A 24,494-nucleotide genomic window follows, 5' to 3' on the forward strand; every position below is an offset into this window, starting at 1 on the left:
CATTCTTCTAGCCAACATGCTATTCACTCATATATAACAGGAAGTCTGTAAAAGTTAACAGTCACTCCAATCAGTTTCCCCTGACTCCATTCGAACAGCTTCTGTCAAATCATTAATGATCTTCAGTTTGCCAAATCCAGTGGTCAGTTTCTGGCTCATCTTACTAAGGTCTTACTAAAGAAGATATCTCCAAAGGTTTGTGCTCCCCTTTCTATAGTGTGGAGCCTGTGTGGACAGAAGGCTGCTGAGTTAGAGACTACATTTTCCAACAACTCTTTCTGGCCCCATGAACACATGTGGCCATGTGACTAGTCCTTGGCAATGATCAGATTGTATAAGGTCTTATAGAGCATGGAAAGGAGATTGGATTTTACTCTGAGATTGATAGGCAACTGGGTGGTTTATAGCAAAGTCGTTCTCCTCCTTGAAACTGCAAAGCTCATGTCTGGTCAGGTCCTCTGCATTTAGTTGTTGTTGTTGTTGTTTTTAGATGGAGTATTGCTCTGTCATCCAGGCTGGAATGCAGTGGCACAACTGCAACCCCTGCCTTCCGGGTTCAAGTGATTCTCCTGCCTCAGCCTCCCTAGTATCTGGGATTACAGGCACGCACCACCATGCCCGGCTACTTTTTGTATTTTTAATGGAGACAGGGTTACGCCATGTTGGCCAGGCTCAAACTCCTGACCTCAGGTGATCCACCTGCCTTGGCCTCCCAAAGTGCTGGGATTACAGGCATGAGCCACTGCGCCCAGCCTATGTTTACTCTTATTCCCCCTTACCATAGATCTTTTCATGGCCAACTACTTCTTTCCAGGACTCTGGTCAAAGTCATTCCCATGAAGTAATCCATCCAAATAGCATCATCCCTCAAATTAATTTATTTTTCTCCATAGCACTTTTCATTGCCTAACATTATATTATATTTTCTTATTCTGACTTCAAGGTATATCAGAATCAACTGGGTACTTGAAAAAAAAAAAAAACCAACTAGATTTCTATCGAAATCTCCAAGACTTCAAGAGGTCTTAGTGCCCAGTAATCTGCATTTAGTCAGATAATTCTAACCCAAGTGAACCAAAGATAGGTACCTGGACTCCTAATCCAGCCAAAGAGGTGCTGCCTTCTACACTTGGCCACCTGGAAGATAAATGGTGCATTTTCAAAGAGGAATCTCCGTTAAGAAAGGATTCATATCACATGGAGCTTCACCTGACTTAACCAGGGGGAAAATACTATCTTGCTGAGCAGCAAGCTTGTCTACAATGTTTCTAAACTATTCTAACTGTACAAATCCTGTTCCTAAAACCGTAAAGTCAACATGTGACTTTGGGTATGTTACTTTGCCTCCATGGGCCTCCATTGTCATTTATATGCAATGAGATTATATTGAATTAGGTATTATCTCTCTTCTCAACTCCAGAGAGTCTTAACTAATGGCATTCATTCTATAGTACTTACATCTGTAAGCAATAACATGAAATAAGAGGTAAATGTTCAGAAACAGAGGGGTTTGTTACAAAAAAGAAATCTCATTACAGGCCTCCACAACTGTGTAACAACTTCCCATGGCACCAAATTGCCAGTTAAAGAAAAGTACTTTAAGAGCTATGTCTTACAGAACTACCAGGGAGTTCTGAACATTTGACCATAAACATTTCTGTGTTTGTAAATGCTAAGAACCTAGGCACTTGCAACTGTACCACAAAAAGGATATAAAAGGAAGCCACCCCAAAACAGAACAATTAAAGCAACAATGCTACATTGTAATTAGTAAACATCACAAAAGCTCAAAACTCTAGCTGCAAAATATAGAATATAGTATCATTGACACATTGATTATAACTTAACAAATAGTGCAATTTGTTAAGGCGTTCAAGGAAGAGAAATTAACAGGAGGGATAAAGTCTTCACAAGGTGATAGCATCAACAGAATATGAATTGGGGAGATAAAAGAACTGGAGAAATGGCCATCATCTCACTTATTCAGAAGATATTTGTTGAGCCAAGCACTGTGCTAGGAACTGGAGACACAAAAATGGTTATACAAGTTGGTTCCTGCCCTCAAGGAATTGAGAACTGTAAACAGACAATAGAAACACAGTTGCTGGTGACACAAAAAAAGACTGTCCTAGACTGGGCACCATGGCTTATGCCTGTAATCCCAGCACTTTGGGAGGCTGAGGTGGGCAGATCACTTGATCCCAGGAGTTCAAGGCCAGCCTGGGCAATATGGCGAACCCTGTCTCTACTAAAAAAATACAAAAAATTAGCGGGGCATGGTGGTACATGCCTGTAGTCCCAGCTATCTGGGAGGCTGAGGTGGGAGGATCACCTGAACCCAGGAGGTCAAGGCTGCAATAAGCCATGATCGTGCCACTGCACTCCAGCCGGGAGACAAAGTAAGACACTATCCCCCTCTCCCCCACAAAAATGTACTGTGGTTTGGTCTGCTGCAAGAAAGGACAGGCCAGATTCCCAGAGGAGGCGGTTCTTGAACTGAGATTTGAAGGATGAGTAAGAATTTCACAAGAATGTAAGAGAAAAATCTCTTACCAGGTACAAAAAAAAACAAGTGAACATATTGGTTGGGTAATTTTGTTAGCATTTTTCTTTTAGCCATTGTGATCAGCTTTGAACATGAATTAGCATTGTGACTTATTTTGTCCAGCAGAATGCCGCAGAAGTGACTGTGTGCCAACTGCTATCCTAGTCTTCATAAGGCTTTGCATAGTTCCATTGCTATCTCAGACCCCTGCAACCACCATATGAATGAGCTCAGGCTAGCTTTCTGGAGACTAAGCAACCATGAGGAAGGGAGCCATTCTATACCAGCCAGTAGGCAGACAGTCTGCCAAATGACTGCAGCTGCATTGGTGAGTGCAGCCAAGATCAGTCTGACCTGGCCAAGATCACTAGTTTTTTTTCCCAGTCAACCATACACTCATGAGCAAGAATAAATGGTTGTTTTAAGCCAACACATTTTGGAATGGTTTCTTATGCATTGATAGATAACTGACAGAGCTCCTTCCAAACTGAATTTACAACGACATAGTTCATATGCTCTAAATCAGCGTCACAGATAGACTGAAGCAAAAGGTTACACAGCACATACACAAAAAAAGTCCCTTGTTTATAAATGCTCACTACCTTTGTCACTTACCCTGCCTGTTCCTGATCAAATACAGCAGATGAAACCACAGTTATCTCACAAACACAACCTCCCAGAAGAGCCCACTAAAAAGAGAATAGGAAAAAATAGTATCCCTTTCTCTCACCTAAATACAATCTGTAATATGGCACAATATACATAAATGACTAACATAAAATGTTGGGTTTGGTTTTTTTTCACTGCCAATGTTAACCTTTTTTTTTTTTTTTTTGAGACAGAGTCTCGATCTGTTGCCCAGGCTGGGATGCAGTAGTGTGATCTTGGCTCACTGCAACCTCTGCCTCCCAGGTTCAAGCAATTCTCCTGCCTCAGCCTCCTGGGTAGCTGGGATTACAGGCATGCACCACTACACCCAGCTAATTTTTGTATTTTTAGTAGAGACAGGGTTTCACCATGTTGGCCAGGCTGGTCTCAAACTCCTGACCTTCTGATCTGCCCTCCTCGGTCTCCCAAAGGACTGGAATTATAGGCGTGAGCCACTGCACCTGGCCTATATTAACTTTTAGACTAGATGTTGCTTGGTTTTGACTGTATCATACAGCCCTTGCTCCTACTACTTGATTCTGAGTACAAATATATACTGCAAATTTTCCATGACTGCATTAAATTTGATACAATTGACCTATTGGGACAATTTAATCATCTGAGTGCCCAATTATGATTATAGGAGGTTCAGGAAAGTTACATATTAAAAAACAGATCTCCATTGCCTCTCGATTTATGCACACTGTCAATTCATTAATTCTTTGTCTCTGTAGAAATCAGAAAATACAATTTTTCTCTCCAAGAAGAGAATGTGATTCTTTTTAAACATTGTTAGTCTTTTTTTCTGACCAATGTTGATTAAAATAACCCATCAGTTATAATTCTGTATGGATAAGAAGCTTGGCACAGAAATAATTCAACACCATGATCCTAAAAAGTCTGTTTATTCTCTTTTCTGTTGCTAAATGCCTTTCTCTGGGCTGATTTTTTACAGGGGAGGAAGGTACAGAATGTTTACAACACAGTGAGCTAAACAAAGAGCTGACCCTGCAGTCCATGGGCAAGGTTGTAAAGAACATAAATTTTGGCTGGGCGCGTTGGCTCTGTAATCCCAGCACTTTGGGAGGCCAAGGTGGGCGGATCACGAGGTCAAGAGATCGAGACCATCCTGGCTAACACGGTGAAACCCCGTCTCTACTAAAAATACAAAAAATTAGCCGGGCGTGGTGATGGGCGCCTGTAGTCCCAGCTACTCAGGAGGCTGAGGCAGGAGAATGGTGTGAACCAGGGAGGCAGAGCTTGCAGTGAGCCGAGATCATGCCACTGCACTCCAGGCTGGGTGACAGAGCGAGACTCTGTCTTAAAAAAAAAAGAAGATAAAATTTACCCATGCTCTGCTCTTGTTCGCAAATTCAAGATACTATTCGTTATGTTTCCAGTGATTCAGCTTTCAGAAGAAGATGGCTCATGGGATATAGCATCTAATTTTGCATGTTCCAAATATTACGGTAAAGGGAATTTTTCCTTAAATATATACATATGTATAATCCATATTATAAAATGGCATAGAAGTAAATACACACACATGCACACAGACATACACATACGCACACACACACACAAATGAGTGCATGTAAAACTGGTGAAATGTGAACAAAGCCAGTAGATTATATCAATGTCAATTTCCTGGTTCTAATGTTGTACCATGTTATGCAAGATGTTATGATTAGGGGAAGGGTATGTGGTTTCTCTGAATTGTTATATTTCTTTTAACTGCATGTGAATCTAGAATTATCTCAAAATAATATGTTTCATTAAAAAATAGAAACCTGTAAAAATAGGAAGAAAAAGAATGGGTAACATAGATAAAAAATTTCAGAAGCAATCAAGCAGATCGCTAGGAGATACATATCTTAGCTAACTCTAGAAGCTAAATTCTAAGATGGCAGGAAGGATAGTTGAGAAGCAAACTTATTTAACCACAGAATCTCTGAAACATTGAGAACTGATAGCAACAGGCTTCTGGAAATGGAGTGAAGAAGGAGTGATGGTAAATAAAAGCAGAATCTGATAATGACCGTTTTAGAAACAGTGAAATCCCTGGAGCTTCTTCCCCTTCCCTGACCTTGAGATTCTGCTCCTTCTTCTGTACATGGCCAGAGGTTGAAGTGATGTTCTCTAGAGGCAATATTGCAAAGGATCTCTGTCCTGGGGACTCCTACAGCAGGCAAATGGGGTAGAACCAAACTGAAAATAGCAAAATAAAGTCAAAGAATTGATATGACCAATGAAGACCCCTCTACTATTTTCATCCTCTTGGCCCTCAGATCCTTGGCAGCCAAGTCTTTATCCTCCAGGCTGGAAACTAGGAGGATAACTTTGGGGAAATCTGAAAGAGGAAATACATAGAGATATTGACATTGGGGGGTGTATCTATCAGGGTTAAGTCAGAAAATCAGAGCCACTAAAAGTGTATTAGGGGAGTAAGGGGCTTACTCTAGGAATTAGAGCTTGCACAAGTGTGGGAAGAGCTGAGGAAGGAGGAATCTGGAAGAGAAGACTCAGAGGATTCAAGGAAGTCATTACCTACTGTGGCAGTCAGAACAGTGACCCCCAAAGAAATCCACATCCTACTCCCCAGAGCTTATGAATATGTTGCTTTACATGGCAAAAGAGACTTTGGTGGTGTAATTATGTTAAGGATCTTGAGATGGGGAGATAATCCCAGATTAGCTAGGTGGACCCAATGTTATCACAACAGCCTTTATAAAACAGAGACAAGAGGAAGAAAGTGAGAAAAGGAGAGGTGAAGACAGAACTGGAGGTTGGAGTGACGTACTTTGAAGATAAAAGAAGGAGCCAGAGCCAAGAAATGGAGGTGACCTTAGAAGTTGGAAAAGGTAAGGAAGTGGATTTCTCTCCTGAAGCTCCCAGGAGACACTTTGGTTTTAGACTGCTGAGCTCCAGAACTGTAAGAGAATAAATTTGTGTTGTTTTAAGCCACTAAACTTTGTTGTAATTTTTACAGCAGCTCTAGGAAACACCTACAGCGACTTCAAGTATGGGTGTGGATGGAGCATGTGGGAAATGTTCAGAAAGACTGGATGTTTGGCCACCCAAGTAGAATAGTGGGTGAGGAGGTTATGGCAGGTCCATGGAAGCTACAGCCTCTGTAGAAATTGCAGTCAAGCATTTGGTGGCTGGGAGTCACTCTTGGTCCGTGGGGTCAGTGGTTGGAAGGGGAGGCTACAGCCTACTAGGCATCTCTGCATCTATATGACACATTCCCTGATTACTGTGACCTTCTGAAAGGAAAGGCTCCTGCTTTACTTCTGCTTTCTAAATTTTGTACAAGTTTTTCTCTTAGATAAACCTAATCACAGAGAAAATGGGGTTCTGGAAAGGGTAATTCCTAATCTTAAGTAGAAGCAGTAGTGCCAAGGTGATGAAACACAACTCAACTTTAGGAGTTTCCCTACCAAAGGCTCAGATAGCTCACCTGTCAACGAAGTTCAATGTCAACAAGCCCTACTCCTATGTATAGAGCTTCCCATCAAAGTTTCAGTTTCTCACTCTTGAAAATAAGCATACTGGCCAGGCGCAGTGGCTCACGCCTATAATCCCAGCACTCTGGGAGGCCAAGGCAAGCGGATCACCTGAGGTCAGGAGTTTGAGACCAGCCTGACCAACATAGAGAAACCCCGTCTCTACTATAATACAATAAGAAATTAGCCAGGCATCGTGGCACATGCCTGTAATCCCAGCTATTCAGGAAGCTGAGGCAGGAGAATTGCTTGAACCTGGGAGGTGGAGGTTGCAGTGAGCCGAGGTTGCACCACTGCACTCCAGCCTGGGTGACAGAGGGAGACTTTGTCTCAAAAATGAAAAATAAAAATAAATAAGCACACCATCGGCCAGGCGCAGTGACTCACACTTGTAATCCCAGCACTTTGGGAGGCTGAGGCGGGTGGATCACGATGTCAGGAGTTCAAGACCAGCCTGCCCAACATGGTGAAACCCCATCTCTACTAAAAATACAAAAATCAGCCGGGTGTGGTGGCACGTGCCTGTAATCTCAGCTACTCAGAAGGCTGAGGGAAGAGAATCACTTGAACCCAGGAGGCAGAGGTTGCAGTGAGCTGAGATCGCGCCATTGCACTCCAGCTTGGGTGACAGAGCAAGACTCCATCTCAAAAAATAAAAAATAAAAATAAAAATAAATTTTAAAAAAAGCACACCATGAAGGATGATCAAACATCTGGGGAAAGTCTTGAACATGAAAAATGTCAAAACACAAAAGCCAATATCAAAACAGAAAAAAAATCAACTTGAAAAAATAGAGACTGTTCACAGAGTAGAAAATATGACACAACGATAACAACTGAAATCACTGGTTTATTTAGAGTTAGGAGAAAAATACTGCATCTATGAAATATTACTGACAAGATGCTTTAGAAGAATAAACATTCAGAAAACCAAAAGAAGGTTTTAGAAATTTAAGCATGCTATCCAAAATGAAAAACTCAACAGAAGAATTAAAGAATAAAGTTGAAAAAATTTTTCAGAAAAAAGAGTATATAAAAGAGAGAGATACAAAGCAGGAGAGAGAATATGTGACAACTAGAGAAGTAGGCAGAAAGTTCATTATCAGAATAGCAGAAGCACATGGGAAAGGAGTGGGGTATAAAAGACCACGAATTGGGTTCAGTGTATACTGCTGGGGAGATAGGTACCCCAAAGTCTCACAAATCACCACTAAAGAACTTACTCATGTAACCAAATATCACCTGTGCCCCCAAAACTTAGGGAAATAAAAAATTAAGAAAGAATAACAGGAGCACCAGAAAGAGAATGGAGAAAATGTAACAAATAATAATAATAAAACAAAATAGTTTAGGAACATTTACCAGGACTGAGGACACGAGAGTTTACAGATTGAAAGGGCCTAGCCCACAGAGCACACCGTGCAATGGATGAAAATCAGCCAACACCAAGTGATTTCACGATAACGTTTCAGAATAGCAGAGCCAAAAAGAGATTCAATAAGCTTCCAGAGATCTAAAAACAACAGCAATAGGGCAAATAGGAGTGTGTCGATGTCAGAATTGCTTCATACTGCTTAATGGCAACATTGCAAGATAGAAAAGAAAGATTTTCTTAATTCTGAAGGTAAATTATTTCCAACTTATAACTTGATCCAGCCAATCAGTTCAAGGGAAAAGTAAAGACATTTTCAGACATATAAGATTTTAAAAGATTTATTTCCCAGTCACCTTTTCTTAGACACTGGAAGGTTTATTCCATCAAAATGAAGAAATAACCCAAGAAAAAGGAAAACACAGAATAAAAATAAAAATAAAAATAAATAAATAAATAAATAATAAAAAGAGGAGCTTCAAAACAATAGAGTGCTGAGGGAACTCTCCCAGGTGCCAGGGAAGGGAAATGCTAGAAGAGCAGCACCACAGAAGCATGCGGCCCCAAGGGGAGCAGCATTATCCAAGAGACAGACCCTTTACCACTGAACCGAGTCTGACTACGCTCAGAATGATGTGGTCCACCCAGAAGTCAACCAAGAAAGAGAAACACTCAGACCGGGAAACAAAGGAATCCAACTCAGAAGGCAAAGAATATTCCCGGGGTGACAGCACAGCCATCCTAGGGTGTCATCTGTGTAGGAGACCTTGAGAGCATGCAGTCCATAGGGCATAATGGAGGCTTCCAAGGATGGCTCCAAGAAAAAGAAATTAGACCTGGTAAATTACCTGATACGATTAACTTTATAAAACATTGTGTTGAGAAACTATTAGGAAGATTTGCAATAAGTATCAAGAACACTAAGGAAAGTTTAAAAGGCAATTATTAATTTCAGGAAAGAAACAAAAGAAGGAAAACATAATCATAATGCGTTATAAAGTTTGTCTTCTTGGCCAACTTCCAACTGTCAGCATTGGCACCTCTTTGCCGAAGACTTTCACAAAAGCTTCAGAGGGTCATGCTGCCTGTCCATGGCAGGCTGGAAGTATCGGGGAACTAACGACCCTTGGGAGCATCCTTCAACAAGTGGCTGATAGAAACTGGTATATAAATATCCCAGCTCCCCCACCTTTCAGGTGGGATGGCACTGAATTGTGAGTTTTACACCAGTTCCCAGAGTTTCCCTCACAGAATTAAGCTCCAATTACCTATAGTGGTAACGTCTTGATAATGCACCCTCGATTACTGCCTTTTCTTCGTTTATCACTTCCTTTCCCCTCTACTGGTGTTTCCTGTGCCTCCCAAATGAATTACTTGTGCTTGAATTCTTGTCTCAGGGCCTGATCCTCGGGAACCCAGATATTACAGTTTTCAGCTGTGAATAAAACTTGGATAGGTATAGTAATGTTAACATTGAGTATATACTTAACCAAAATTTGGAGTATAATTAAATCAGGAGAATAGGTGAAGAGAAGCAGATAGGATGGTAATATAAGGGAGTTAAATCCTCATCTACTATATTAGAAACTCAATAGAATATGTCTAAATTGATTAATCAAAAGAGAGCAGTATTCACATATTATTTAAAAGCGTAAAATGCTAGAAGGAACAGGTTAAAGAGTCAAAAGTGGTTGTCTCTGGGGAGAGGGAGTTGGAAGAACGAACATGTTGGGACCAGGAATTGTGTATTTTGATATATAAACCCTTTACTATTATTTGACATTTTAACAGTATTACTATTTTAATAGCATTACTACTAGCATGTACTATTTTGACATAATTTATTAAGGGAAGAAAAGAAGGAGAAAAAAGAAAGGAATGAAGGAAGGAAAAAAGGGAGAGGAAAAGGGCAAGATAATTTAAAAAGGAGAAAGACAAAGGAGGCCGTATCTCTTAGAAATGTCAAAATGTTGTTTTATGTTTTACGCTGCCTTTCCTCAGCTGGACTGTAACTCCTTAACCCCAAGTCTTATGTTAAATCCAAAGCTAGGAAAATTTATTTTCGAGAACCATGAAGTCATAAAACGTGTCTATTGTAGAAAATAATTTTGGACAATGAAATACGTCTTCCATTAGTCACTTAAGTTGTAAATGACCTCATTAGTGTGTATGTGTTTCTCATTCTTTTTTTATCTCCCTAACATGATGTATTTCCTGCAGCTTTCAAGTTTAAAAAGTACCTCTAGCTTGTGAAGCTGGTTTCCCCTCATCCCATCACAGGTGTTTTTTATCCCTTTTCTAAGCAAATACCCTCCGTGAGGGGAAGAGACGCAAGTCTTCATGGATTTGGGGTACAGGAGACACAAAAGATGAAGAAGATCGAGTTTGCTTTTATGAAACTTACATCCTATCCCAAGGACTGATATTAAATGAACAAATTTTAGAAATTGAGGTACAAATTATGATAAATGCCATGAATGGAATAAACGGTAGGGTATAATTAAGAGCACGTGCAAAAGGGTGCCGTAGACAGTGTGGTGAGTGTGGGCTCTCCGAGGATTACAGGTGCTACTGGTTGGACATTCCCAGAGGCCCCAGCACTGAAAGCCACAGGTCAGAATGGGCTTTTCAACGTGGTTGAGGTTACAACCACCCCAGAGTAGTGGCTGGAGAAGGAGACCCAGGTGAAGGGAAGAGAAAAGCAGCTTTAGTGGGAAGAGTAATGGGGAAAAGTTGACCTCCTCTACAATTTGCTAAGGACTGACTCACTGCCTATCTGTTAAGAAGCTCCTGTGAACTACAACAACCGAATAGATTTCCTTAACAAGCACAGAGAAATACAAACTACTACCTTTGAGTTCATTTTTCTATCTTTACATTTAACATGAAAGGAAAGGCAATAAAAAGAAACACTGTGCCGCCCAATGACCACAAAATACCCAAGAAAGAAGCAGAACGACAAATTTTATTATGACAAACTTATTATGTAGTCCACATTTGAATTCTATCAAAAGTTTGTCAGAACAACAAACTTATTGTGTATTCCACATGCAAAGTAGTGTGTACCTTCAAGAGAGATCTGAGTAGTAAATAAAATCCTCCAAATTTATTATGGCTTTTCACACCAACACTTCTGATTAAAATACTTGTTTCTCGATTTTCTTATCTCTGAGTAAAAGTAATGATCTGCTCTTTTTTCCCCAAAGGTGTTGAAACTGAAGGAACCTTAAGTTCCTTTAATTAATTAATTTCCTAGCAGCCTCAAGTCAAGGACTTATATGACATGAAAGCGAAGTATTATTGTAGACATTTCTCACAGTAATAACCTCACTGTCAGCTAGCTGGCTTATAGCTTGAAGATTCATGCATAATTTCATATCTCAATATATTGTTCATTTTTCACAATTTTAGATCAGAGACAAGGACGTGCCAGTGAGCTGAAATCAATGACACAACAAGCAATGCGATTTAGAAAAATTACTCATGTTATTCCAGAGTCAACTACTCAAAACTGGTAAGAAATTACAAACTTTCAGTCTAAACAATTCAGCTGAAAAAGGCAAACTAAAAACAAGGAGACTCTGAATCTAAAAGCTCTGACGTAATTGTAGAATCATTTGAATTCTATCAAACTCTCATTTTGGATCTGAGATTAAGGAAACGTTTTTCAGGTTTTGCTATTTGTCATTTGTTAGGGTCCAAACAGTGCCTTTAAGATCTCTCTGGGCTTGTTAAAAGGGATCCCATTTTTAAACATCCTGTTTTATCTGTTTGCCCAGCCATGGACTCTCAGCTCACCTTCTTAGCTGTGGCTCTGACTTCCACCGACCCAGACCAACAGTCTCATTCATCCTCTCAGTAGTCAGTCTGTCAGTCATTTAGTTATCTATTCTACAAATGTCTATCCAATCCCTACTCTGGGCTAGCCCTGTTCTAGGAAATGGGTGTACAGAAAGGACAGAATAGGACCGAAAGAGCCCTGGTTCTGATGGCACCTGCACTGTGGTGGGGAAGACAAACAGGAAACAAGTAAACCAAACTATTAAGAAAGTCACATCGGAGGTTAAAAAAAAAAAAAGATCAGGAATGATTTGAAAATGGGGTGAAACTTCAGATTGAGTGGTCAAGAAAGGCCTCCTTGAGGATGTGATCTCTAACCTGAAGCACACATGTTAAGAAAACAGCCACTTGGAGGAGGTGGGTAAAGCACTTCAGGCAAAGGAAAGCACATGTGCAAAGGCCCTGAGGTGGAAGAGAAAATAAACACAGTAGAGGTAGATGCAAAACACTTCCAATCCCCCAAATCATTGTGTTTACAAGTTACAAAACAGTATGTATAGTTGAGCGGGGTGGGGGTGTTGTATTCAAAAGCAGGAGGGCTATTCCCCAACATGTCAATAGTAATTTCTAAAAAAAAAAACAAAGGCAACTTTAATTCTTGTTATTCCATTTCTTGTATTTTCTAATATTTCTTCAGTTAACACTAAGCTACTGATGTAATTAAAAATTAGCTATTCTGAAAAACCCTGTTTACTTTCTTAAGAACAATAAAATATAAATTGAAAAAAAATGGTAATTTTATCCATTTAGTAAACTTAATTTAGACTTTTAAAATTCAAAATCTGAGATAATTCTAGACACACTGGACTGAAAATTTCATGCTATTGTCTATGAAAGTACATTATTTATTTAGAAGTAATTCAAAGAAAATAATTTATATGAGGGGCTAAAACCAATAAACGCCTTTCAAGCTACTCTTTTCTAACCTTCCTCTTCAAACATTGTGTGTACTGAGGACAGTCGTCTACCTGCATCCCTCCTTACCAAAAGCCTAGCCCCAGTCTCTGACCCCAGTTCGTCGCCTACACTCAAGAGCAATAACACTGCAATTCTGAAAAAACGTTCTTTTAACTCAGCCTTTTACTAGATCCTATTTCCAAGACTTTTGTTGTATTTATTAAATTTAGTGTGTTGAAAACAACTAAGAAGTCATGCATGCCTACTATAAAAGCTAGAATCCTACAGCCTTAGAGTGGGTATATAATTCCAGAAAATAAACAATTCTAGTTTTAGGCAGGTCTCTGCCAGCAACCAGACACCAAGTTGACAGAGCACTGGAAGCAGCCATGCCAGAGGGCAGGCAGTGGCAGCATTGGTAGACAAACAGAAGGATGCTAGGAGATGAGGCAAGAAAAGAAGAAGTCTGCAGAATATGTTCACAGAGTTTTTAGGTAAGAGGCAATGCAAAGTATCAAGTTGATGTAATCAGTAGTTTGAGGGCATGTTTGTTTTCATCAACTGTTCAGCTGCTGCAGCACCCCCAAATGGCTGTTATGTTGGCAGTTCCCTCCACGGTCATAGACTTAAGGCTCCCAAATTTGTCTCATCTTCATCATCATCTGAATGCTTCTCAAAATAGGGATTCTGGACACCACTCCCAGAGACCACGATTCAATAGGTGTGGGTTGAGCTTCAGAATCCATGTTCTTGCAAATCTCCACCAGGCAATGTGACTAGGTTTGGGAGGCCTAGCTTTAAAAGAGCAAAACCGACAGGCCCTCAGTTTAGCCATGTATTCCAGAGGTGTAACTTTGCAGGAGCTGAATGGCAGTCAGCATCCAGAGCTGGTGCTCTCTTATGAAGTGAGAGATTTTCCAGCACAAAGAATCTTTTTCAAATGAGCTGAAAAGAGTTTGGCATAAGGGATGCTTTATATTTCCAACCTGGCTGATCATCAGAATCGTTATAATTATTATTGTGATTATTGTTATTGTTATTATATTTTTTTAAATTCAGAGTCCCAGGCCACACCAGAGTCTGATTTAATGTGTCTGGGATGAAGTCTTTGAATCTGCACTTTAACCATCTCCAGTGGGTAGTTCAGGAACCACGAGGTTTGGGAGCAATTGCTCTAGACTGGTAGCCCTAAAACTTTAGACTTTATATACCTTTTGGGTACTAATCAAATAAGCAATGTCATAGCCCCCACCTTCAGAGATTCTGATTCTGTCGTTTGGGGAAGGACCCAGGAATTTCTATTTTTGATGAGCAACCCAAGCAGTTATCTTGCAGAGAATTCAAGGACTGTCCCTCCAGAAACACTGATCCAGAACAACCACCCATCCCATCTCTTTTGCCTCATGCCACCAAGCTAATGGTAATCTGCACCTCACAGGAACCTCTCTTTCAAAAGTAAGAAGTAAAAGAATTTACACTAATATTTCTTTAATGTATGCCATAGTAGGCATCCATCATGATGCTCCAGGAAGACTTATCAAAAAGGCCAAACATTTGGGTCAGCCATGTGGGTGACCAACCTCGAGGCTTCAACTGCACTGGGTAACACTGTCACCCAGGGAAGCTGAATGTGGACTGAGTTGGGAGGGAAAGGATAATCCATTACTGAAAAGGAAAGTCAAGTTTATGGCACCTTGTCAGGTACTGCTTAGTCAAGCAACATGAGACTATAGCCAGAAGATAGAGATGAAGGGCAAGATTTGAGAATGAAAGAGGTAGGACACAAAATAGGTGAAATGAAGGAAGAACCGTGGTTGTGGTGCCAGATATGAATGAAGCAAGGTTGCTGGGTCCTCAGTCTTTTGTTGTGTAGGCCAAGTGGCACACAAGTGGATAAGCTTGATCAAAGAAGGTAAATGGCAAGCTTGAATGAGGGTAGAGAAACTGATGTGTACGAATTCAGCAGTTGCCCTTTCTACCAGCAAATAAAATTTTCTGAGGCATGACTTTGAATCTTGCACTCAAGGCTCATGGGTCAGAGTGAAACACTTAGCTGGCGAGGGATCCCCGTTCCCTCACCACAGCTATGTTACAATGTAAACATGCTGCTCTTACTCATGGTTTTTGTTTAAACCTAGAAAATTCACATTAAATGGTGCTAATATACACGAAAAGAGAGAGATCACAGACAGTTATGGTCACATTTCTTATTATAACAAACTCTGGTATATGTTGACCTTTGATGCGAGTGAAGATATCAGGAGTCTATTTTCTGGGAGAAACATTATCTCTGTATATGTCTAACTCAGCCTGCTCTGTACGTGGACCTGTGTAGCTAAATGCAACTAGAGCAAATCACACAGCCATACTGATCAGCCTCACTTTAAATTCATGACATTAATCTTTAAGAGCCCCTAGCGGTACCCAGAAATCATACTCCGCTTCCCTAGTCCTTTCATCTTCCCATTCTTCACACCTTGTCTTCCATCTTCAAACCCTCAGGACACCCCCAACCCATCCCCACTCCCAGCGTCAACCTCACTTCCTATTTTGCTAAGAAATAGAAGGCATAGGAAGCTTCTTCTCATCCTACATATAAATGGGTGCCCATTTCCTCTTCCTTTCACCTATTCCTATGGATGAACTGTCCTACATCTAGGTAGGGTTAAGCCTTCCGCTTATGCTCGGGCTCCCAAAGTCTCTTGGGTACTTGTGGAAATTGCTGCAGCAGTTCTCTCTTCTCCTTCTTACAGTGTCAGGTTTCCTTTCTCTACAGGGTCTTTCCCATAGGCACACAGACACATTTGCCAGAGTTGATCATGCTCTCCTCCTTCAAGCATGGTCCTCATCTGGTTTCCAGGACACTCCCTCTCCTGGTTTTCCTCCTTCCTCACTGTCTGTTCCTCTCACTGTTCAGTGCTGGTTCCTCTTCCTCTCCTCAACCCCAGCCCCTGGGGAATTCTTGGAATTCTTCTCTTCTCTGTCCACGCTCACTCTCAATGATCCACCCAGTCTCAGGATTATCAGAATCATCTATGAGCTGATGCCTCTCTCAGTTCTATCTCTAGCCCAGGTGTCTCTCGTAAACTCCAGAATCGCATACCCAACAGCTTATGTGACATCTCTGCTTGGGGATATAATGGTCATTTCCAGTTTCACAAGTCCAAACTGAGCTCCTGCTCTTACTCCAGCTCTTTTCCCACAGTCTTCTTTCCTCAAGAAAAGGCAGTGCCACTCTTCCAGCATGTCAGGCTCCAAACTCTGGAGCCATCCTCGACACCTCTTTTTCGTTAATTCCTCAGATTCAATCTATCAGCAAGTCTTCCCAGCTCTTTCTTCAAGAGAGATCCAGAGCCTGACCACTCCTCACTGTCTCCACTATACTTCCCCTGCCTGGGCCACCTCATTCTGCATCTGAATGGCAGCAGGAGCTTAATAACAGGCCTCTCTGCTTTTGCCCTTGCTGGTCCTCATCCAAACTTTAGCCCCGTATGCTAAAACACTCTACTCATGCCTTCTCATCTCACTATGAGAGAAAGCAAGAGCCCTTAGAATGGCCTCCAAGGCTCTACTCAACCTGGCCTCTATCACCCCATTTGTATTGTTTCTTACTTCCTGCCCTCACCCTCCAGCCTCACCTACCTCATTGCTGGTCCTTCAATTCATTGGACACACTCCTGTTTCCAGAGACCTCTGTGTGGCTCATTTCCTATCTCCTTTGGGTCTTTATTTAGACAGCTCCTTCTCAGTGAGACCTTCCCGGACAGCCTTATTTATAATTGCAGCCCCTTGTTCTCCCATATCCTCCATTCTGGTTTTATTTTTCTTCTTCTTGGTGCTTACTAATATCTAATATGTTACATATTTAGATTGTTATAATGACAATGATTATTATTTTCTGTACTCTCGGCCACTCACAAAAGCTCCACAGGAGCAAAGACACTTATCTGTTTTATTCATTCCCATTTGTGCCCCAAATGGTGTCTAAAACAGTATCTGGCAGATTTCAGTGCAGAACTATTACTTTTTGAAAGAATCTGAGAGTTGGGCCTTGAGATTTCATACTTCTGCAAGGCATAGACCATCCTCTAGAAGAGGTATAATAATCCACAGGTATAATAATCCAAGGTATCATAATCCACATGGCCTCTTAGCTCAAGGAAAGGAATTTAGAAAGGAAGGGAAAAAATGAAAGAAAACTTTCTCTACTATTTCTGTGTTTTTCTGAAAATTGAATAGTTTTATGTTCTGATTTTATTTTTAGAATGGTGACTAAGGTATTTCAGTATTTCTATATTACTATCAGCCCTTCATTCTTTCCAAATGGTTTATAAAACCTTAATAATACATTTTATTTTAAAAATCACAGTCACAGATTAACATTCTATATGCTTGGGGAAAATATTATTGTCTCACTTTGGAGTGAAAAACCACCTTTGCATTTTTGCCTTGCGGACATCCACAAAGATAGGAAGAGTAATTCTATGCCTTCATCTGGCGTGGGCTTCTGTGCATTGATTAGTAGTAAAAGTTCTGGCCACATCCTTGCCCTCTTGGCCAAGCCTGAGTTTAGCTGGGAAATTGTGTTTATTCTTATAGATCAAGAAACAAAAAACTAATTGGCCTCCTTGCACAAAAGCATCGGGACAGAAGCAAATAAAAGCCTGTCTAAAGGTCTAGCTCCCTGGACTTTGAAATCCAAAACAGAAGTACAAGTAAGTATCTGGTATTTCTTTGTTGAAGGGCAAATTAACATTTTTCAGAATTCACTATAGTTTGATCTACATTTTAGCTTCATTTTCATATGTTCACCACCCATGTAAAACAAATCTACATTTCTACTTAACCAATGGGGGTGAGAGTCTGTATGAAGGGAGGGGTTAAGAGGCAAATTATTAATCTAACTTCCTTTTTTCAGGTGGCTAATGCTTGCTATTACTTTCAAGTATTACTATTTAGTTTTTAGATATTTAGACAGCTGAAGAAGTGTTTGATGTTGAGTAAGGGATACATGGGAAAATAACGTTAGATTCAAAAACAATATAATTTGTAATGTTGACGAAAAGAGTCAAACTCTGTAAAATATGAGAAGAGATTAATTCTGTGCCAAATACGAATCACCATGGCCCATGACACAGCCCTCAGCCTGAGAACATGTGCCCAGGGTGGTCGGGGTACAGCTTGGTTTTATACATTTTAGGAAGGCATGAGACATCAATCAAATATAAGAAATACATTGATTTGATTCAGAAAGGCAGGAGAACTCAAAGTACAGGCTTCTAGGCTATAGGTAAATTTAAACATTTTCTGGTTGGCAATTGGTTGAGTTTATCTGAAGACCTGGGATTAATGGAAAGGCATGTCTGGTTAAGGTAAAGGATTGTGGAGACCAAGTTTTATTGTGCAGAGGAATCACTCAGGTAGCAGACTTCAGAGAGCCGGTTGTAAAACGTTTCTTTTCAGACCGAAAAGGGTGCCTACCTCTTAGTTGATTATCTCCTGGAGCTGGGAAAGAAGGAAGGAAGGGAGGGAGGGAAGGAAGAAGGAAGGGAGGGGAGAGGATGGGAGCAGAGGGGAGGGGAGGGGAGGTAGATGATTCTCTACAGAATGTGGATTTTTCCCAGAAGAGACTTCGTAGGGCAATTTCAAGGCATGGCAAGGAAATACATTTTGGGGTAAAACATTTTTTATTTTCTTCCTTGTTATGCCAGAGTCAGATTGGAAAGTAAGTCATGATATACAGTCAAATAAAACCCATCTGATAAGAATTTATGGTTTGTAGGGCATGACTCCCCAGACCCCTTAGATAGGAGTTTGGGCAAAATAAAGAATCAGAGCTTAGTCCTCATTAATATACAGGAAAAGAAAAGTAATCATATGTGATTACAAGTAATCCCAGCTTAACTGTGGTCAAAATGATGCAGGTCTTGAATATTGCTGTAATCAAACTGAAGATAAATCTGTAAGAGGAGGTGGGAAGGGTACACCTGTGCACCAGAGCAAGAGGAGGAAAGAAAGCTATCATACCCCAAATCATCAACACAGAAGCCACAAACAGACCTGTCTAAGAGTAAAAGGCAGTTTTCTCCAGAAGAAAGAAAAGAGGGAGGCTGAAGACTGTTTCTCCCAACGGATCCTCAGGATTTGCTGACTCTCTAAAGTGGGTGCATACAATTTTAATGCTAACTGTTTGTGAAAGTAAACAAATCTTTTCACTGATATATACATACAGAAGATACACAATCATACGTAATTCTCACAAACACATCCTGTGTCTACTACTTAGATCACAGAGGTTCTGACTTCTTAAGAAAAACCATTCCCTGCATTCCTATTATTTATCTCATTATCCCTCTTGTTTACTTCATAGCACAAGCTGTATGTATATATCTATTTGGATGTTGACATCTTTGTTCTCTCTCTCCCTCTTGTATGTAAATTCCACAAGAAAAGCTCCTTGTCTTTATTAATTGTTTTATACCCAACGTCACTCTGTATTACACACAACACTCTATCTCTGAATAAATGCAGCCATATGTTGCTTAGTAACAGAGACACATTCTGAGAAATGTTAGTCAATTTGTCATTGTGTAAACATCATAGAGTGCACTTAAACAGACCTAAATGGCATAGCCCACTACACACCTAGGCTATATGGTACATCTCAAGGCTCCTAGACTACAAACCTGTGCAGTATGTTACTCTACTGAATACTGTAGGCAATTGTAACACAGTGGTATTTGTGTATCTAAACATAAAAAGGTACAGCGCAAATATAATCTTATGAAAGCATGATCATATATGTAGTCTGTCATTCACTGAAATGTCATTGTGTGGTACATGACTGTATTGTTAAATGAATACATAAATGAACATAAGGCCACAAATATGATAAAATGGTACAGCCATTAAGAAACTTAAAACTGGATAACAATTCTAGGTATTGTTTTGCCTTATGCTCTTTGGATGTCAAGCTTAGGTAATAAAGAATAAGCCTGTGAGCTTATCTTTACAAGTAGAACATTCAGCACCAGGCCTGAAACATAATGAAACAATCAATAAATATGTGTTAGATGTCTAACTAAATGTTTTCCCATACTATACCAACTATTGCAGTTTGGGATACAGGTTCTTCCTACATTGGAATGTGGTCTTCTCTTAAAAAAAAAAAAAAAAGTTTAAAATTATAACTGCAGGGTTTTCAATATCTTGCCACCCAAATAAATACCTCTAGGCACAGCTGCTATTTACCAACACCCAACTGGAGAGGAAGCAAGGAATTAGCACAGTCAAAACTGGAAGGTCTTTGATACATTTCTGTGTTAATCCATTGTCTCTCTTCTCTGTACCCCTCTCTATACCCCTCATTTAAGACTTCTAGTGCCTACTGCTTTTCTGAGCCCATCTTCTTACCAGATTAGGAAATGACTCTACATCATTTTACTCCTCCACTGATTATACTTCAGGATGAATAAGTGTTGTCCTTTCCATTAATGCATCCAACATAATTGGGTCCCATCTTTTATCTGTAACCATATGATATGGTTTAAATTTGGGTCCCTGCCCAAATCTCATGTCAAATTGTAATCCCCAACGTTGGAGGAGGGACCTGGTGGGAGGATATTGGATCAAGGGGGCAGATTTATCCTTTGCTGTTCTCATGACAATGAGTGAATTTTCACAGATCTGTGAGGTGTGTAGCACCTCTCCCCACTGTCTTCCTCCTGCTCTGGCCATGTAAGCTGTGCCTGCCTTCCCTTTACCTTCCACCAAAATTGTAAGTTTCCCAAGGCCTCCCCACCCATGCTTCCTGTACAGCCTGCAGAACCATGAGCCAATTAAACCTCTTTTCTTTACAAATTATTCAGTCTCAGGTGTTTCTTTATAGCAGTGTGAGAATGAACTAATACACCACAGAAAGAAAAATAGTCTTGTTCTTTTTAAAACAGAATCTCAAACCTCTCCCTCAAAAAGACTGTGTTCAGGGCTGAGACCCCTCAGAGGCTCCCGTTTACACACACAGAAGAGGCAAATGGTGCCTCTGGGGTATGTCTAGTGCCTTCTCCCCAAACTCCACGCTAGAACAACACCTTCTTTCTGTGTAGACCCTAGTCTCCGCTGGGGTTCAGTTATGCCATGGAACTCAGAGGCCGGTTTCCCCAGAATCTTGACAGTAGGAAATAACCAGCCTGCAAAGGGCCATGTGGGCATAGACAGAAAACTGGTCCCAGTGGGAGGAGAAATAGTGTGGTCAGAAGAGGACAGCGATCCTGAGAATCACATGGTGGCTGTCACTGAGGTTTTTCTCCGATCTATCCCCCATTGACTCCAACCTAGGTCAAGGGTGAGAAAGGCCTGGAACTCCACCTGAGCAAGCTATTTCACTTAAGACGCTGTAAACCTTTGGAGCCTTTCAGTGGAGAGCAACACGAGAAGGAGAGGTGCCCTTCCCACTTCCCACCTCCGAGCTCTAGCGCACCTGCAGCGGTCTCCAGTGGAGCATGATAGAACCCCGAAGAGGCAGGCTAGCGAGGAGGAAGAAACAGCAGACGCTGTGTGAAGGCTGACCAGCCTTGCTTTTGACCACACGTGAGATACAGGGTCTTCCAGAAATGCTGGAGGAAACAACACAGAGCTGGGATCTGTAACAGTCAAATGGAGGCAAAACCGTCAACTGCTGCTCCTATGTTCAAAGCATATGGTGGGGCTATGGACAAGAAGTGTGTGGCTTTTTGTGAATTACAACATCTAAGGTTTCAGCTACATCCCACCTCCTAACCAGCACTTGCTTCTTTTCTCCTCTCACCTTCACCTGAAGACTGTGCACTATCTGAGGGCAAGGACAGTATCTGACTTCCCACCGACACAGTCACTGCCAAGGGGAGGGGCTCAATACAGATGTGTGGAATGGAATGAATGAACAGAGGAATGAAATTGAACTAATTAGGTACACGAAATTACTGTGCAAAATTTTAAGGTGGAAGACATTTCTGATGTTTACTTTCAACGTATGCAAAAAGAAGGTAAGTTTAAAACTGGATCCTACCAGTTACCTGCTCTCTCCTCTAGGATTCCGCTGCTAAATGTGCAGATAATTCCCATATTCATTGCTGACTCAGTGTCTCTTTCTGACCTTGTATTGACGACATGGCAGAAAGGGCTGGAGGAGGAAAAGCCATGTCTAAGCAGAATAGCTCTGTACAAGGAGGTCCCTCCTTAAGCACAGTTTGCCTAAACAGCTCTGAACCAGGATGGTGTCCTAAAAGGGCATTTCTGGGATTTGGGGCAAGAACTTACCACTGTGCCTACTAGTGGGAACCTTGAGCCTGTTACATGAAGAGGAGAATCATTTGGTGAGTGACTGGGGTTTATGTTTAAGCGTCCCTGTTTACTAACTGCATGAGCAGGAACAAATTTCCTAACTGAGTCTCATTTGCCTTCTTTCCTGAAATACAATAATGTTGACTTTACCTACATCACCTATTGTTGAATCAAACAAGAGAATCATATACTAATTTGCATATAAAAATAGTACACACACACTGGATTCAGACTATCCTGAGAAAAGACAATTCTCACTGAAATTGGAGAGAAATCTTTTTTAGTTGCTTGGAATTGTCCCACTTTGTTGCAACATTGATTGTGATTCGAAACACTTTTCTTTCTAAGTCAAACTTTCAGGGCCAATTAAACACCTGTGAGAACAATATCCTTTGTCTTCGCTTTTTAAATTAGTTTCATTCTTGCAAATGGCCAGTCATTCCAGTACTAAATCAAAACGAGTTCATGTTGTAAAAGAATAAAAAAGAACTTTTTCCTTGCATTAGTTACTGATCAGCGGAATAATGGCCTACATTTGTTCACACAAAGACCTAATGGATAACTTTTTAAAAACAACATTGTGACCAAGAAGTACTGAGATTTAGAAACCATTAAATATTATAGAATAGAATAACCCAAAAGCACTTAATCATCCTGTACCTTTGTAAAAAATCTATAGTTGGAATTCACTCTTCATATGCTTTTATTTCTATGCAATCCCTACAAGCTCCGGGCTCCGTGTTTTTTTACTTTTAGTAAATGTTTATCCCTTATGTCTGTGTCATAGTCCACCACGGTTTGATTTGCCCCAAAGTCAAAATCCTCTCTTGATCATTGTGCACAGAATTAATCAAGACTGACAGGACTATGAATAGTGCTTATCACTTACACAAGAGAGAGGAGGAGGGCTGGGCTTGGCTGCGGGGTGTTTTCTGAAACTGGAATAAAAGGATCACCACCAAAACATGGAAAGTTGTTCATAAGCTTTGCAGATGAGCTTTTCTTTTCTTTTTTCCTTTTTTTGATTTCAATAGGTTTTTGGGGAACAGGTGGTGTTTGGTTACATGAATAAGTTCTTTAGTGGTGATTTCTGAGATTTTTGTCTGTTAACTCTGCTGATATTTCTTTTGCTGTGCAGGAGCTTTTTAGTTTAATTAAGCCCCATCTATTTCTCTTTGTTTTTGGTGCATTTGCTTTTGGGTTCTTGGTCATGAAGTCTTGCCTAAGCCAATGTCTAGAGGGGGTTTTTGATGTTATCTTCTAGAATCTTTATGGTTTCAGATCTTAGATTTAAGTCTTTGATCCATCTTGAGTTGATTTTTGTATAAGGTGAGAGATGGGGATCTAGTTTCATTCTTCTAACATGTGGCTAGCCAATTATCCCAGCACCATTTGTTGAATAGGGTATCCTTTCCCCACTTTGTGTTTTTATTTGCTTTGTCAAAGATCAGTTGACTGTATTTGGCTTTATTTCTGGGTTCTCTATTCTGTTCCACTGGTCTACGTGCCAATTTTTATACCAGTATCATGCTCTTTTGGTGACTGTGGCCTTACAGTATAGTTTGAAGTCAGGTAATGTGATACCCCTACATTTGTTCCTTTTGCTTAGTCTTGCTTTGGCTCTGTGGGCTCTTTTTCGGTTCCACATGAATTTTTGGATTTTTTTTCTAGTTCTACGAGAAATGATGGTGGTGTTTTGATGGGAATTGCATTGAATTTGTAGATTGCTTTTGGCAGTATGGTCATTTTCGTAATACTGAATCCATGAGCATGGGATGTGTTTCCATTTGTGTGTCATCCATGTTTTCTTTCAGCAGTGTTCTGCAATTTTCCTTGTAGAGGTCTTTCATGTCCTTGGTTAGGTATATTCCTATGTATTTTATTATTATTATTATTTTTTGCAGCTATTGTGAAAGGAGTTGAATTCTTGATTTGATTCTCAGCTTGGTCGCTGTTGGTATATAGCAGAGCTACTGATTTGTGTGCATTAATTTTGTATCCTGAAACTTTGCTGAATACATTTCCCAGTCCTAGGAGCTTTCTGGATGAGTCTTTAGGTTGTTCTAGGTGTACAATCATATCAGCAGCAAACAGTGACAGTTTGACCTCCTCTTTACCAATTTGGATGCCCTTTATTTCTTTCTCTTGTCTGATTGCTCTGGCTAGGACTACCAGTACTAGGTGTTGAGTAGAAGTGGTGAAAGTGGGCATCCTTGTCTAGTTCCAGTTCTCAGGGTGAATGCTTTCAAATCTTCCCTGTTCAGTATCATATTGGTTGTGGGTTTGTCATAGATGGCTTTTATTACCTTAACATATGTCCCTTCCATGCCGATTTTGCTGAGGATTTTAATCATAAAGGGATGTT

The 24,494-nt window shown here is 40.5% G+C and overlaps 1 protein-coding gene and 1 long non-coding RNA gene across 4 annotated transcripts in view; one reads left to right on the top strand and one right to left on the bottom strand.

The window, feature by feature from the left end:
* KCNAB1 (potassium channel, voltage gated subfamily A regulatory beta subunit 1) overlaps positions 1-24,494 on the bottom strand; it is a 434,134-nt gene that overhangs the window by 287,856 nt on the left and 121,784 nt on the right. The gene's annotated exons all lie outside the window — the stretch shown is intronic.
* Positions 21,967-24,494, top strand: part of LOC105552389 — a 10,010-nt gene continuing 7,482 nt past the window's right edge. The window contains exon 1 of the long non-coding RNA XR_001007997.1: positions 21,967-22,161. This is a non-coding gene — a long non-coding RNA (uncharacterized LOC105552389). The remainder of the gene's footprint in view (positions 22,162-24,494) is intronic.

Source organism: Mandrillus leucophaeus, unplaced genomic scaffold (genome assembly GCF_000951045.1).
Source record: "Mandrillus leucophaeus isolate KB7577 unplaced genomic scaffold, Mleu.le_1.0 Scaffold554, whole genome shotgun sequence".
NCBI classification, from domain to species: domain Eukaryota; kingdom Metazoa; phylum Chordata; class Mammalia; order Primates; family Cercopithecidae; genus Mandrillus; species Mandrillus leucophaeus.